This window comes from Taudactylus pleione, unplaced genomic scaffold (genome assembly GCF_031769625.1).
Source record: "Taudactylus pleione unplaced genomic scaffold, aTauple2 ptg000085l, whole genome shotgun sequence".
NCBI classification, from domain to species: Eukaryota; Metazoa; Chordata; class Amphibia; order Anura; family Myobatrachidae; genus Taudactylus; species Taudactylus pleione.
The window spans coordinates 4,945,606-4,960,347 of NW_028284487.1; the positions used below are offsets into that span (position 1 = coordinate 4,945,606).

Here is a 14,742-nt window from a genome sequence, read left to right on the forward strand (position 1 = left end):
TAAACAGTAATTGAAAAATTTAAATCAATATTTTTTGGAAACCATCATACTCACCATTGTATCCTAATCTTGATTTAATCCTAGTTTGCAGCCTTGATGTTATGAACTAATTATTTCACATATACATTTGCAGAATCCTATTATGTGCCTTTCACAATATCCATACTGCCACTAAAGAATGCAAAATTTGATCTTGAGAGATCTGCAGAGATGTAATGAAGGATGAGAGAAAATGCATGTTAATAAACAAATTTATGATTGTGCAGTGGCAGGTGTGCTAATTCTACATTAAATAAGCATGGGACCAATGAAATAAACAGAAGGATAATAAATTATTTTGTACTCCAGGTAATGTCAGGTAGTGGTATAGAAGTAGTTGTGGCCGAGTGGTTAAGGTGATGGACTTGAAATCTTTTGGGGTTTCCCCGCGCAGGTTCAAATCCTGCCAGCTACGTTTTGCTTTTCGAGCATGTCAAAAACAGAGATCATACTTCCTTGACTCATATGTTTTCTAGGAAACTATACTAGCTATTATATTTCCCATAGTTTGTCTATTAATATAGCAGCTACCAAATAGAAATTGCAACAGGTTTTAAATGATAATCATGAAATGGAAAGCAATTATTTTTCCACAGAAGCTCATCACAAAATCAACGTGCAGGTAGTTGTGGCCGAGTGGTTAAGGCGATGGACTCGCGCAGGTTCAAATCCTGCCAGCTACGTCTTGCTTTTCGAGCATGTCAAAAACAAAGATCATACTTCCTTGACTCCTTTATTTTCTAGGAAACTATACTAGCTATTATATTTCACATAGTTTGACTATTAATATAGCAGCCACCAAATAGAAATTGCAACTGGTTTTAAAAGACAATCATGAAATGGAAAGCAATTATTTTTCCACAGAAGCTCATCACAAAATCAACGTGCAGGTAGTTGTGGCCGAGTGGTTAAGGCGATGGACTCGAAATCCATTGGGGTTTCCCCGCGCAGGTTCAAATCCTGCCAGCTACATTTTGCTTTTCAAACTTATTTAAAAACACAATATGCATTTAAGATGTCGAAAAGCAAAATATGTTATGTTGAACAATGTAACTGTCTCATCCTAAATCACCTTCACCTGCATCCTATTTCACAATGGACTGCTTTTTGAAGCACGTGATCTCAGACAGTGAGGCTCTTCCTGCATTTTAGGAACATGTCATCAAACCATCTCCAAATTTTTTTTACTGTTTCATGATGTAATGGTTATTTATGTGTAGATCTGAGTTAAAATTAGTTTTGTTAATAACAACTAAACTTTTAATTAACAAATCAGCAGCACTAGGAAGAAATGTGCATATCAGATACTTTCAAATATCACAAAACTGTAGTGCTATCTGTGGAATTACAGTGAATGTATGGCAATTATTTCCATCAGCCACTTTGTAAGATACATAACAAAGTTTATTTGTTCATTCCAGAACATATTATCATCTTCATCATAATCAACAATTGCCACCAAGCTCAGGAAATCTTTCCCATCTTAAAGTTAATCTTAAATATATCTCTATAACACTGACATGAGCTGTTTCTTTTTAAAACATAAACAGTAATTGAAAAATTAAAATCAATATTTTTTGGAAACCATCATACTCACCATTGTATCCTAATCTTGATTTAATCCTAGTTTGCAGCCTTGATGTTATGAACTAATTATTTCACATATACATTTGCAGAATCCTATTATGTGCCTTTCACAATATCCATACTGCCACTAAAGAATGCAAAATTTGATCTTGAGAGATCTGCAGAGATGTAATGAAGGATGAGAGAAAATGCATGTTAATAATCAAATTTATGATTGTGCAGTGGCAGGTGTGCTAATTCTACATTAAATAAGCATGGGACCAATGAAATAAACAGAACGATAATAAATTATTTTGTACTCCAGGTAATGTCGGGTACTGAAATAGAAGTAGTTGTGGCCAAGTGGTTAAGACGATGGACTTGAAATCTTTTGGGGTTTCCCCGCGCAGGTTCAAATCCTGCCAGCTACATCTTGCTTTTCGAGCATGTCAAAAACAGAGATCATACTTCCTTGACTCATTTATTTTCTAGGAAACTATACTAGCTATTATATTTCCCATAGTTTGTCTATTAATATAGCAGCTAACAAATAGAAATTGCAACAGGTTTTAAATGACAATCATGAAATGGAAAGCAATTATTTTTCCACAGAAGCTCATCACAAAATCAACGTGCAGGTAGTTGTGGCCGAGTGGTTAAGGCGATGGACTCGCGCAGGTTCAAATCCTGCCAGCTACGTCTTGCTTTTCGAGCATGTCAAAAACAAAGATCATACTTCCTTGACTCCTTTATTTTCTAGGAAACTATACTAGCTTTTATATTTCACATAGTTTGACTATTAATATAGCAGCCACCAAATAGAAATTGGAACAGGTTTTAAATGACAATCATGAAATGGAAAGCAATTATTTTTCCACAGAAGCTCATCACAAAATCAACGTGCAGGTAGTTGTGGCCGAGTGGTTAAGGTGATGGACTCGCGCAGGTTCAAATCCTGCCAGCTACGTTTTGCTTTTCAAACTTATTTAAAAACACAATATGCACTTAAGATGTAGAAAAGCAAAATATGTTATGTTAAACAATGTAACTGTCTCATCCTAAATCACCTTCACTTGCATCCTATTTCACAATGGACTGCTTTTTGAAGCACGTGATCTCAGACAGTGAGGCTCTTCCTGCATTTTAGGAACATGTCATCAAACCATCTCCAAATTTTTTTTACTGTTTCATGATGTAATGGTTATTTATGTGTAGATCTGAGTTAAAATTAGTTTTGTTAATAACATCTAAACTTTTAATTAACAAATCAGCAGCACTAGGAAGAAATGTGCATATCAGATACTTTCAAATATCACAAAACTGTAGTGCTATCTGTGGAATTTCAGTGAATGTATTGCAATTATTTCCATCGGCCACTTTGTAAGATACATGACAAAGTTTATTTGTTCATTCCAGAACATATTATCATCTTCATCATAATCAACAATTGCCACCAAGCTCAGGAAATCTTTCCCATCTTAAAGTTAATCTTAAATATATCTCTATAACACTGACATGAGCTGTTTCTTTTTAAAACATAAACAGTAATTGAAAAATTTAAATCAATATTTTTTGGAAACCATCATACTCACCATTGTATCCTAATCTTGATTTAATCCTAGTTTGCAGCCTTGATGTTATGAACTAATTATTTCACATATACATTTGCAGAATCCTATTATGTGCCTTTCACAATATCCATACTGCCACTAAAGAATGCAAAATTTGATCTTGAGAGATCTGCAGAGATGTAATGAAGGATGAGAGAAAATGCATGTTAATAAACAAATTTATGATTGTGCAGTGGCAGGTGTGCTAATTCTACATTAAATAAGCATGGGACCAATGAAATAAACAGAACGATAATAAATTATTTTGTACTCCAGGTAATGTCGGGTACTGAAATAGAAGTAGTTGTGGCCAAGTGGTTAAGACGATGGACTTGAAATCTTATGGGGTTTCCCCGCACAGGTTCAAATCCTGCCAGCTACATCTTGCTTTTCGAGCATGTCAAAAACAGAGATCATACTTCCTTGACTCATTTATTTTCTAGGAAACTATACTAGCTATTATATTTCCCATAGTTTGTCTATTAATATAGCAGCTAACAAATAGAAATTGCAACAGGTTTTAAATGACAATCATGAAATGGAAAGCAATTATTTTTCCACAGAAGCTCATCACAAAATCAACGTGCAGGTAGTTGTGGCCGAGTGGTTAAGGCGATGGACTCGCGCAGGTTCAAATCCTGCCAGCTACGTCTTGCTTTTCGAGCATGTCAAAAACAAAGATCATACTTCCTTGACTCCTTTATTTTCTAGGAAACTATACTAGCTATTATATTTCACATAGTTTGACTATTAATATAGCAGCCACCAAATAGAAATTGGAACAGGTTTTAAATGACAATCATGAAATGGAAAGCAATTATTTTTCCACAGAAGCTCATCACAAAATCAACGTGCAGGTAGTTGTGGCCGAGTGGTTAAGGTGATGGACTCGCGCAGGTTCAAATCCTGCCAGCTACGTTTTGCTTTTCAAACTTATTTAAAAACACAATATGCATTTAAGATGTAGAAAAGCAAAATATGTTATGTTAAACAATGTAACTGTCTCATCCTAAATCACCTTCACTTGCATCCTATTTCACAATGGACTGCTTTTTGAAGCACGTGATCTCAGACAGTGAGGCTCTTCCTGCATTTTAGGAACATGTCATCAAACCATCTCCAAATTTTTTTTACTGTTTCATGATGTAATGGTTATTTATGTGTAGATCTGAGTTAAAATTAGTTTTGTTAATAACATCTAAACTTTTAATTAACAAATCAGCAGCACTAGGAAGAAATGTGCATATCAGATACTTTCAAATATCACAAAACTGTAGTGCTATCTGTGGAATTTCAGTGAATGTATTGCAATTATTTCCATCGGCCACTTTGTAAGATACATGACAAAGTTTATTTGTTCATTCCAGAACATATTATCATCTTCATCATAATCAACAATTGCCACCAAGCTCAGGAAATCTTTCCCATCTTAAAGTTAATCTTAAATATATCTCTATAACACTGACATGAGCTGTTTCTTTTTAAAACATAAACAGTAATTGAAAAATTTAAATCAATATTTTTTGGAAACCATCATACTCACCATTGTATCCTAATCTTGATTTAATCCTAGTTTGCAGCCTTGATGTTATGAACTAATTATTTCACATATACATTTGCAGAATCCTATTATGTGCCTTTCACAATATCCATACTGCCACTAAAGAATGCAAAATTTGATCTTGAGAGATCTGCAGAGATGTAATGAAGGATGAGAGAAAATGCATGTTAATAAACAAATTTATGATTGTGCAGTGGCAGGTGTGCTAATTCTACATTAAATAAGCATGGGACCAATGAAATAAACAGAACGATAATAAATTATTTTGTACTCCAGGTAATGTCAGGTACTGAAATAGAAGTAGTTGTGGCCAAGTGGTTAAGACGATGGACTTGAAATCTTTTGGGGTTTCCCCGCGCAGGTTCAAATCCTGCCAGCTACATCTTGCTTTTCGAGCATGTCAAAAACAGAGATCATACTTCCTTGACTCATTTATTTTCTAGGAAACTATACTAGCTATTATATTTCCCATAGTTTGTCTATTAATATAGCAGCTAACAAATAGAAATTGCAACAGGTTTTAAATGACAATCATGAAATGGAAAGCAATTATTTTTCCACAGAAGCTCATCACAAAATCAACGTGCAGGTAGTTGTGGCCGAGTGGTTAAGGCGATGGACTCGCGCAGGTTCAAATCCTGCCAGCTGCGTCTTGCTTTTCGAGCATGTCAAAAACAAAGATCATACTTCCTTGACTCCTTTATTTTCTAGGAAACTATACTAGCTATTATATTTCACATAGTTTGACTATTAATATAGCAGCCACCAAATAGAAATTGGAACAGGTTTTAAATGACAATCATGAAATGGAAAGCAATTATTTTTCCACAGAAGCTCATCACAAAATCAACGTGCAGGTAGTTGTGGCCGAGTGGTTAAGGTGATGGACTCGCGCAGGTTCAAATCCTGCCAGCTACGTTTTGCTTTTCAAACTTATTTAAAAACACAATATGCATTTAAGATGTAGAAAAGCAAAATATGTTATGTTAAACAATGTAACTGTCTCATCCTAAATCACCTTCACTTGCATCCTATTTCACAATGGACTGCTTTTTGAAGCACGTGATCTCAGACAGTGAGGCTCTTCCTGCATTTTAGGAACATGTCATCAAACCATCTCCAAATTTTTTTTACTGTTTCATGATGTAATGGTTATTTATGTGTAGATCTGAGTTAAAATTAGTTTTGTTAATAACATCTAAACTTTTAATTAACAAATCAGCAGCACTAGGAAGAAATGTGCATATCAGATACTTTCAAATATCACAAAACTGTAGTGCTATCTGTGGAATTTCAGTGAATGTATTGCAATTATTTCCATCGGCCACTTTGTAAGATACATGACAAAGTTTATTTGTTCATTCCAGAACATATTATCATCTTCATCATAATCAACAATTGCCACCAAGCTCAGGAAATCTTTCCCATCTTAAAGTTAATCTTAAATATATCTCTATAACACTGACATGAGCTGTTTCTTTTTAAAACATAAACAGAAATTGAAAAATTTAAATCAATATTTTTTGGAAACCATCATACTCACCATTGTATCCTAATCCTGATTTAATCCTAGTTTGCAGCCTTGATGTTATGAACTAATTATTTCACATATACATTTGCAGAATCCTATGATGTGCCTTTCACAATATCCATACTGCCACTAAAGAATGCAAAATTTGATCTTGAGAGATCTGCAGAGATGTAATGAAGGATGAGAGAAAATGCATGTTAATAAACAAATTTATGATTGTGCAGTGGCAGGTGTGCTAATTCTACATTAAATAAGCATGGGACCAATGAAATAAACAGAACGATAATAAATTATTTTGTACTCCAGGTAATGTCGGGTACTGAAATAGAAGTAGTTGTGGCCAAGTGGTTAAGACGATGGACTTGAAATCTTTTGGGGTTTCCCCGCGCAGGTTCAAATCCTGCCAGCTACATCTTGCTTTTCGAGCATATCAAAAACAGAGATCATACTTCCTTGACTCATTTATTTTCTAGGAAACTATACTAGCTATTATATTTCCCATAGTTTGTCTATTAATATAGCAGCTAACAAATAGAAATTGCAACAGGTTTTAAATGACAATTATGAAATGGAAAGCAATTATTTTTCCACAGAAGCTCATCACAAAATCAACGTGCAGGTAGTTGTGGCCGAGTGGTTAAGGCGATGGACTCGCGCAGGTTCAAATCCTGCCAGCTACGTCTTGCTTTTCGAGCATGTCAAAAACAAAGATCATACTTCCTTGACTCCTTTATTTTCTAGGAAACTATACTAGCTATTATATTTCACATAGTTTGACTATTAATATAGCAGCCACCAAATAGAAATTGGAACAGGTTTTAAATGACAATCATGAAATGGAAAGCAATTATTTTTCCACAGAAGCTCATCACAAAATCAACGTGCAGGTAGTTGTGGCCGAGTGGTTAAGGTGATGGACTCGCGCAGGTTCAAATCCTGCCAGCTACATTTTGCTTTTCAAACTTATTTAAAAACACAATATGCATTTAAGATGTAGAAAAGCAAAATATGTTATGTTAAACAATGTAACTGTCTCATCCTAAATCACCTTCACTTGCATCCTATTTCACAATGGACTGCTTTTTGAAGCACGTGATCTCAGACAGTGAGGCTCTTCCTGCATTTTAGGAACATGTCATCAAACCATCTCCAAATTTTTTTTACTGTTTCATGATGTAATGGTTATTTATGTGTAGATCTGAGTTAAAATTAGTTTTGTTAATAACATCTAAACTTTTAATTAACAAATCAGCAGCACTAGGAAGAAATGTGCATATCAGATACTTTCAAATATCACAAAACTGTAGTGCTATCTGTGGAATTTCAGTGAATGTATTGCAATTATTTCCATCGGCCACTTTGTAAGATACATGACAAAGTTTATTTGTTCATTCCAGAACATATTATCATCTTCATCATAATCAACAATTGCCACCAAGCTCAGGAAATCTTTCCCATCTTAAAGTTAATCTTAAATATATCTCTATAACACTGACATGAGCTGTTTCTTTTTAAAACATAAACAGTAATTGAAAAATTTAAATCAATATTTTTTGGAAACCATCATACTCACCATTGTATCCTAATCTTGATTTAATCCTAGTTTGCAGCCTTGATGTTATGAACTAATTATTTCACATATACATTTGCAGAATCCTATTATGTGCCTTTCACAATATCCATACTGCCACTAAAGAATGCAAAATTTGATCTTGAGAGATCTGCAGAGATGTAATGAAGGATGAGAGAAAATGCATGTTAATAAACAAATTTATGATTGTGCAGTGGCAGGTGTGCTAATTCTACATTAAATAAGCATGGGACCAATGAAATAAACAGAACGATAATAAATTATTTTGTACTCCAGGTAATGTCGGGTACTGAAATAGAAGTAGTTGTGGCCAAGTGGTTAAGACGATGGACTTGAAATCTTTTGGGGTTTCCCCGCGCAGGTTCAAATCCTGCCAGCTACATCTTGCTTTTCGAGCATGTCAAAAACAGAGATCATACTTCCTTGACTCATTTATTTTCTAGGAAACTATACTAGCTATTATATTTCCCATAGTTTGTCTATTAATATAGCAGCTAACAAATAGAAATTGCAACAGGTTTTAAATGACAATCATGAAATGGAAAGCAATTATTTTTCCACAGAAGCTCATCACAAAATCAATGTGCAGGTAGTTGTGGCCGAGTGGTTAAGGCGATGGACTCGCGCAGGTTCAAATCCTGCCAGCTGCGTCTTGCTTTTCGAGCATGTCAAAAACAAAGATCATACTTCCTTGACTCCTTTATTTTCTAGGAAACTATACTAGCTATTATATTTCACATAGTTTGACTATTAATATAGCAGCCACCAAATAGAAATTGGAACAGGTTTTAAATGACAATCATGAAATGGAAAGCAATTATTTTTCCACAGAAGCTCATCACAAAATCAACGTGCAGGTAGTTGTGGCCGATTGGTTAAGGTGATGGACTCGCGCAGGTTCAAATCCTGCCAGCTACGTTTTGCTTTTCAAACTTATTTAAAAACACAATATGCATTTAAGATGTAGAAAAGCAAAATATGTTATGTTAAACAATGTAACTGTCTCATCCTAAATCACCTTCACTTGCATCCTATTTCACAATGGACTGCTTTTTGAAGCACGTGATCTCAGACAGTGAGGCTCTTCCTGCATTTTAGGAACATGTCATCAAACCATCTCCAAATTTTTTTTACTGTTTCATGATGTAATGGTTATTTATGTGTAGATCTGAGTTAAAATTAGTTTTGTTAATAACATCTAAACTTTTAATTAACAAATCAGCAGCACTAGGAAGAAATGTGCATATCAGATACTTTCAAATATCACAAAACTGTAGTGCTATCTGTGGAATTTCAGTGAATGTATTGCAATTATTTCCATCGGCCACTTTGTAAGATACATGACAAAGTTTATTTGTTCATTCCAGAACATATTATCATCTTCATCATAATCAACAATTGCCACCAAGCTCAGGAAATCTTTCCCATCTTAAAGTTAATCTTAAATATATCTCTATAACACTGACATGAGCTGTTTCTTTTTAAAACATAAACAGAAATTGAAAAATTTAAATCAATATTTTTTGGAAACCATCATACTCACCATTGTATCCTAATCCTGATTTAATCCTAGTTTGCAGCCTTGATGTTATGAACTAATTATTTCACATATACATTTGCAGAATCCTATGATGTGCCTTTCACAATATCCATACTGCCACTAAAGAATGCAAAATTTGATCTTGAGAGATCTGCAGAGATGTAATGAAGGATGAGAGAAAATGCATGTTAATAAACAAATTTATGATTGTGCAGTGGCAGGTGTGCTAATTCTACATTAAATAAGCATGGGACCAATGAAATAAACAGAACGATAATAAATTATTTTGTACTCCAGGTAATGTCGGGTAGTGGTATAGAAGTAGTTGTGGCTGAGTGGTTAAGGCGATGGACTTGAAATCTTTTGGGGTTTCCCCGCGCAGGTTCAAATCCTGCCAGCTACATCTTGCTTTTCGAGCATGTCAAAAACAGAGATCATACTTCCTTGACTCATTTATTTTCTAGGAAACTATACTAGCTATTATATTTCCCATAGTTTGTCTATTAATATAGCAGCTACCAAATAGAAATTGCAACAGGTTTAAATGACAATCATGAAATGGAAAGCAATTATTTTTCCACAGAAGCTCATCACAAAATCAACGTGCAGGTAGTTGTGGCCGAGTGGTTAAGGCAATGGACTCGCGCAGTTTCAAATCCTGCCAGCTACGTCTTGCTTTTCGAGCATGTCAAAAACAAAGATCATACTTCCTTGACTCCTTTATTTTCTAGGAAACTATACTAGCTATTATATTTCACATAGTTTGACTATTAATATAGCAGCCACCAAATAGAAATTGGAACAGGTTTTAAATGACAATCATGAAATGGAAAACAATTATTTTTCCACAGAAGCTCATCACAAAATCAACGTGCAGGTAGTTGTGGCCGAGTGGTTAAGGTGATGGACTCGCGCAGGTTCAAATCCTGCCAGCTACGTTTTGCTTTTCAAACTTATTTAAAAACACAATATGCATTTAAGATGTAGAAAAGCAAAATATGTTATGTTAAACAATGTAACTGTCTCATCCTAAATCACCTTCACTTGCATCCTATTTCACAATGGACTGCTTTTTGAAGCACGTGATCTCAGACAGTGAGGCTCTTCCTGCATTTTAGGAACATGTCATCAAACCATCTCCAAATTTTTTTTACTGTTTCATGATGTAATGGTTATTTATGTGTAGATCTGAGTTAAAATTAGTTTTGTTAATAACAACTAAACTTTTAATTAACAAATCAGCAGCACTAGGAAGAAATGTGCATATCAGATACTTTCAAATATCACAAAACTGTAGTGCTATCTGTGGAATTACAGTGAATGTATTGCAATTATTTCCATCAGCCACTTTGTAAGATACATAACAAAGTTTATTTGTTCATTCCAGAACATATTATCATCTTCATCATAATCAACAATTGCCACCAAGCTCAGGAAATCTTTCCCATCTTAAAGTTAATCTTAAATATATCTCTATAACACTGACATGAGCTGTTTCTTTTTAAAACATAAACAGTAATTGAAAAATTTAAATCAATATTTTTTGGAAACCATCATACTCACCATTGTATCCTAATCTTGATTTAATCCTAGTTTGCAGCCTTAATGTTATGAACTAATTATTTCACATATACATTTGCAGAATCCTATTATGTGCCTTTCACAATATCCATACTGCCACTAAAGAATGCAAAATTTGATCTTGAGAGATCTGCAGAGATGTAATGAAGGATGAGAGAAAATGCATGTTAATAAACAAATTTATGATTGTGCAGTGGCAGGTGTGCTAATTCTACATTAAATAAGCATGGGACCAATGAAATAAACAGAACGATAATAAATTATTTTGTACTCCAGGTAATGTCGGCTACTGAAATAGAAGTAGTTGTGGCCAAGTGGTTAAGGCAATGGACTTGAAATCTTTTGGGGTTTCCCCGCGCAGGTTCAAATCCTGCCAGCTACGTCTTGCTTTTCGAGCATGTCAAAAACAGAGATCATACTTCCTTGACTCATTTATTTTCTAGGAAACTATGCTAGCTATTATATTTCCCATAGTTTGTCTATTAATATAGCAGCTACCAAATAGAAATTGCAACAGGTTTTAAATGACAATCATGAAATGGAAAGCAATTATTTTTCTACAGAAGCTCATCACAAAATCAACGTGCAGGTAGTTGTGGCCGAGTGGTTAAGGCGATGGACTCGAAATTCATTGGGGTTTCCCCGCACAGGTTAAAATCCTGCCAGCTATGTTACATTTTGCTTTTCAAACTTATTTAAAAACACAATATGCATTTAAGATGTAGAAAAGCAAAATATGTTATGTTGAACAATGTAACTGTCTCATCCTAAATCACCTTCACCTGCATCCTATTTCACAATGGACTGCTTTTTGAAGCACGTGATCTCAGACAGTGAGGCTCTTCCTGCATTTTAGGAACATGTCATTAAACCATCTCCAATTTTTTTTTACTGTTTCATGATGTAATGGTTATTTATGTGTAGATCTGAGTTAAAATTAGTTTTGTTAATAACAACTAAACTTTTAATTAACAAATCAGCAGCACTAGGTAGAAATGTGCATATCAGATACTTTCAAATATCACAAAACTGTAGTGCTATCTGTGGAATTACAGTGAATGTATTGCAATTATTTCCATCAGCGACATTGTAAGATTCATAACAAAGTTTATTTGTTCATTCCAGAACATATTATCATCTTCATCATAATCAACAATTGCCACCAAGCTCAGGAAATCTTTCCCATCTTAAAGTTAATCTTAAATATATCTCTATAACACTGACATGAGCTGTTTCTTTTTAAAACATAAACAGTAATTGAAAAATTAAAATCAATATTTTTTGGAAACCATCATACTCACCCTTGTATCCTAATCCTGATTTAATCCTAGTTTGCAGCCTTGATGTTATGAACTAATAATTTCACATATACATTTGCAGAATCCTATGATGTGCCTTTCACAATATCCATACTGCCACTAAAGAATGCAAAATTTGATCTTGAGAGATCTGCAGAGATGAAATGAATGATGAGAGAAAATGCATGTTAATAAACAAATTTATGATTGTGCAGAGGCAGGTGTGCTAATTCTACATTAAATAAGCATGGGACCAATGAAATAAACAGAACGATAATAAATTATTTTGTACTCCAGGTAATGTCGGGTAGTGGTATAGAAGTAGTTGTGGCTGAGTGGTTAAGGCGATGGACTTGAAATCTTTTGGGGTTTCCCCGCGCAGGTTCAAATCCTGCCAGCTACATCTTGCTTTTCGAGCATGTCAAAAACAGAGATCATACTTCCTTGACTCATTTATTTTCTAGGAAACTATACTAGCTATTATATTTCCCATAGTTTGTCTATTAATATAGCAGCTACCAAATAGAAATTGCAACAGGTTTAAATGACAATCATGAAATGGAAAGCAATTATTTTTCCACAGAAGCTCATCACAAAATCAACGTGCAGGTAGTTGTGGCCGAGTGGTTAAGGCAATGGACTCGCGCAGTTTCAAATCCTGCCAGCTACGTCTTGCTTTTCGAGCATGTCAAAAACAAAGATCATACTTCCTTGACTCCTTTATTTTCTAGGAAACTATACTAGCTATTATATTTCACATAGTTTGACTATTAATATAGCAGCCACCAAATAGAAATTGGAACAGGTTTTAAATGACAATCATGAAATGGAAAACAATTATTTTTCCACAGAAGCTCATCACAAAATCAACGTGCAGGTAGTTGTGGCCGAGTGGTTAAGGTGATGGACTCGCGCAGGTTCAAATCCTGCCAGCTACGTTTTGCTTTTCAAACTTATTTAAAAACACAATATGCATTTAAGATGTAGAAAAGCAAAATATGTTATGTTAAACAATGTAACTGTCTCATCCTAAATCACCTTCACTTGCATCCTATTTCACAATGGACTGCTTTTTGAAGCACGTGATCTCAGACAGTGAGGCTCTTCCTGCATTTTAGGAACATGTCATCAAACCATCTCCAAATTTTTTTTACTGTTTCATGATGTAATGGTTATTTATGTGTAGATCTGAGTTAAAATTAGTTTTGTTAATAACAACTAAACTTTTAATTAACAAATCAGCAGCACTAGGAAGAAATGTGCATATCAGATACTTTCAAATATCACAAAACTGTAGTGCTATCTGTGGAATTACAGTGAATGTATTGCAATTATTTCCATCAGCCACTTTGTAAGATACATAACAAAGTTTATTTGTTCATTCCAGAACATATTATCATCTTCATCATAATCAACAATTGCCACCAAGCTCAGGAAATCTTTCCCATCTTAAAGTTAATCTTAAATATATCTCTATAACACTGACATGAGCTGTTTCTTTTTAAAACATAAACAGTAATTGAAAAATTTAAATCAATATTTTTTGGAAACCATCATACTCACCATTGTATCCTAATCTTGATTTAATCCTAGTTTGCAGCCTTAATGTTATGAACTAATTATTTCACATATACATTTGCAGAATCCTATTATGTGCCTTTCACAATATCCATACTGCCACTAAAGAATGCAAAATTTGATCTTGAGAGATCTGCAGAGATGTAATGAAGGATGAGAGAAAATGCATGTTAATAAACAAATTTATGATTGTGCAGTGGCAGGTGTGCTAATTCTACATTAAATAAGCATGGGACCAATGAAATAAACAGAACGATAATAAATTATTTTGTACTCCAGGTAATGTCGGCTACTGAAATAGAAGTAGTTGTGGCCAAGTGGTTAAGGCAATGGACTTGAAATCTTTTGGGGTTTCCCCGCGCAGGTTCAAATCCTGCCAGCTACGTCTTGCTTTTCGAGCATGTCAAAAACAGAGATCATACTTCCTTGACTCATTTATTTTCTAGGAAACTATGCTAGCTATTATATTTCCCATAGTTTGTCTATTAATATAGCAGCTACCAAATAGAAATTGCAACAGGTTTTAAATGACAATCATGAAATGGAAAGCAATTATTTTTCTACAGAAGCTCATCACAAAATCAACGTGCAGGTAGTTGTGGCCGAGTGGTTAAGGCGATGGACTCGAAATTCATTGGGGTTTCCCCGCACAGGTTAAAATCCTGCCAGCTATGTTACATTTTGCTTTTCAAACTTATTTAAAAACACAATATGCATTTAAGATGTAGAAAAGCAAAATATGTTATGTTGAACAATGTAACTGTCTCATCCTAAATCACCTTCACCTGCATCCTATTTCACAATGGACTGCTTTTTGAAGCACGTGATCTCAGACAGTGAGGCTCTT

General features: G+C 34.4%; 12 non-coding genes across 12 annotated transcripts; all 12 read left to right on the top strand.

Moving 5' to 3' along the window:
- The first annotated feature begins 372 nt into the window (after positions 1–372).
- Positions 373–454, top strand: TRNAS-UGA (transfer RNA serine (anticodon UGA)). The gene has a single exon. It is a non-coding gene; the product is annotated as a tRNA-Ser (tRNA).
- A 475-nt stretch (positions 455–929) lies between these two features.
- TRNAS-CGA (transfer RNA serine (anticodon CGA)) lies at positions 930–1,011 on the top strand. The gene has a single exon. It is a non-coding gene; the product is annotated as a tRNA-Ser (tRNA).
- A 943-nt stretch (positions 1,012–1,954) lies between these two features.
- TRNAS-UGA (transfer RNA serine (anticodon UGA)) lies at positions 1,955–2,036 on the top strand. The gene has a single exon. It is a non-coding gene; the product is annotated as a tRNA-Ser (tRNA).
- Positions 2,037–5,076: 3,040 nt separating this feature from the next.
- Positions 5,077–5,158, top strand: TRNAS-UGA (transfer RNA serine (anticodon UGA)). The gene has a single exon. It is a non-coding gene; the product is annotated as a tRNA-Ser (tRNA).
- A 1,479-nt stretch (positions 5,159–6,637) lies between these two features.
- Positions 6,638–6,719, top strand: TRNAS-UGA (transfer RNA serine (anticodon UGA)). The gene has a single exon. It is a non-coding gene; the product is annotated as a tRNA-Ser (tRNA).
- Positions 6,720–8,198: 1,479 nt separating this feature from the next.
- On the top strand, positions 8,199–8,280 carry TRNAS-UGA (transfer RNA serine (anticodon UGA)). Its single transcript has one exon. It is a non-coding gene; the product is annotated as a tRNA-Ser (tRNA).
- Positions 8,281–9,759: 1,479 nt separating this feature from the next.
- Positions 9,760–9,841, top strand: TRNAS-UGA (transfer RNA serine (anticodon UGA)). The gene has a single exon. It is a non-coding gene; the product is annotated as a tRNA-Ser (tRNA).
- A 1,478-nt stretch (positions 9,842–11,319) lies between these two features.
- Positions 11,320–11,401, top strand: TRNAS-UGA (transfer RNA serine (anticodon UGA)). The gene has a single exon. It is a non-coding gene; the product is annotated as a tRNA-Ser (tRNA).
- Positions 11,402–11,608: 207 nt separating this feature from the next.
- On the top strand, positions 11,609–11,690 carry TRNAS-CGA (transfer RNA serine (anticodon CGA)). Its single transcript has one exon. It is a non-coding gene; the product is annotated as a tRNA-Ser (tRNA).
- Positions 11,691–12,638: 948 nt separating this feature from the next.
- TRNAS-UGA (transfer RNA serine (anticodon UGA)) lies at positions 12,639–12,720 on the top strand. The gene has a single exon. It is a non-coding gene; the product is annotated as a tRNA-Ser (tRNA).
- Positions 12,721–14,198: 1,478 nt separating this feature from the next.
- Positions 14,199–14,280, top strand: TRNAS-UGA (transfer RNA serine (anticodon UGA)). The gene has a single exon. It is a non-coding gene; the product is annotated as a tRNA-Ser (tRNA).
- Positions 14,281–14,487: 207 nt separating this feature from the next.
- Positions 14,488–14,569, top strand: TRNAS-CGA (transfer RNA serine (anticodon CGA)). Its single transcript has one exon. It is a non-coding gene; the product is annotated as a tRNA-Ser (tRNA).
- Positions 14,570–14,742: the final 173 nt, after the last annotated feature.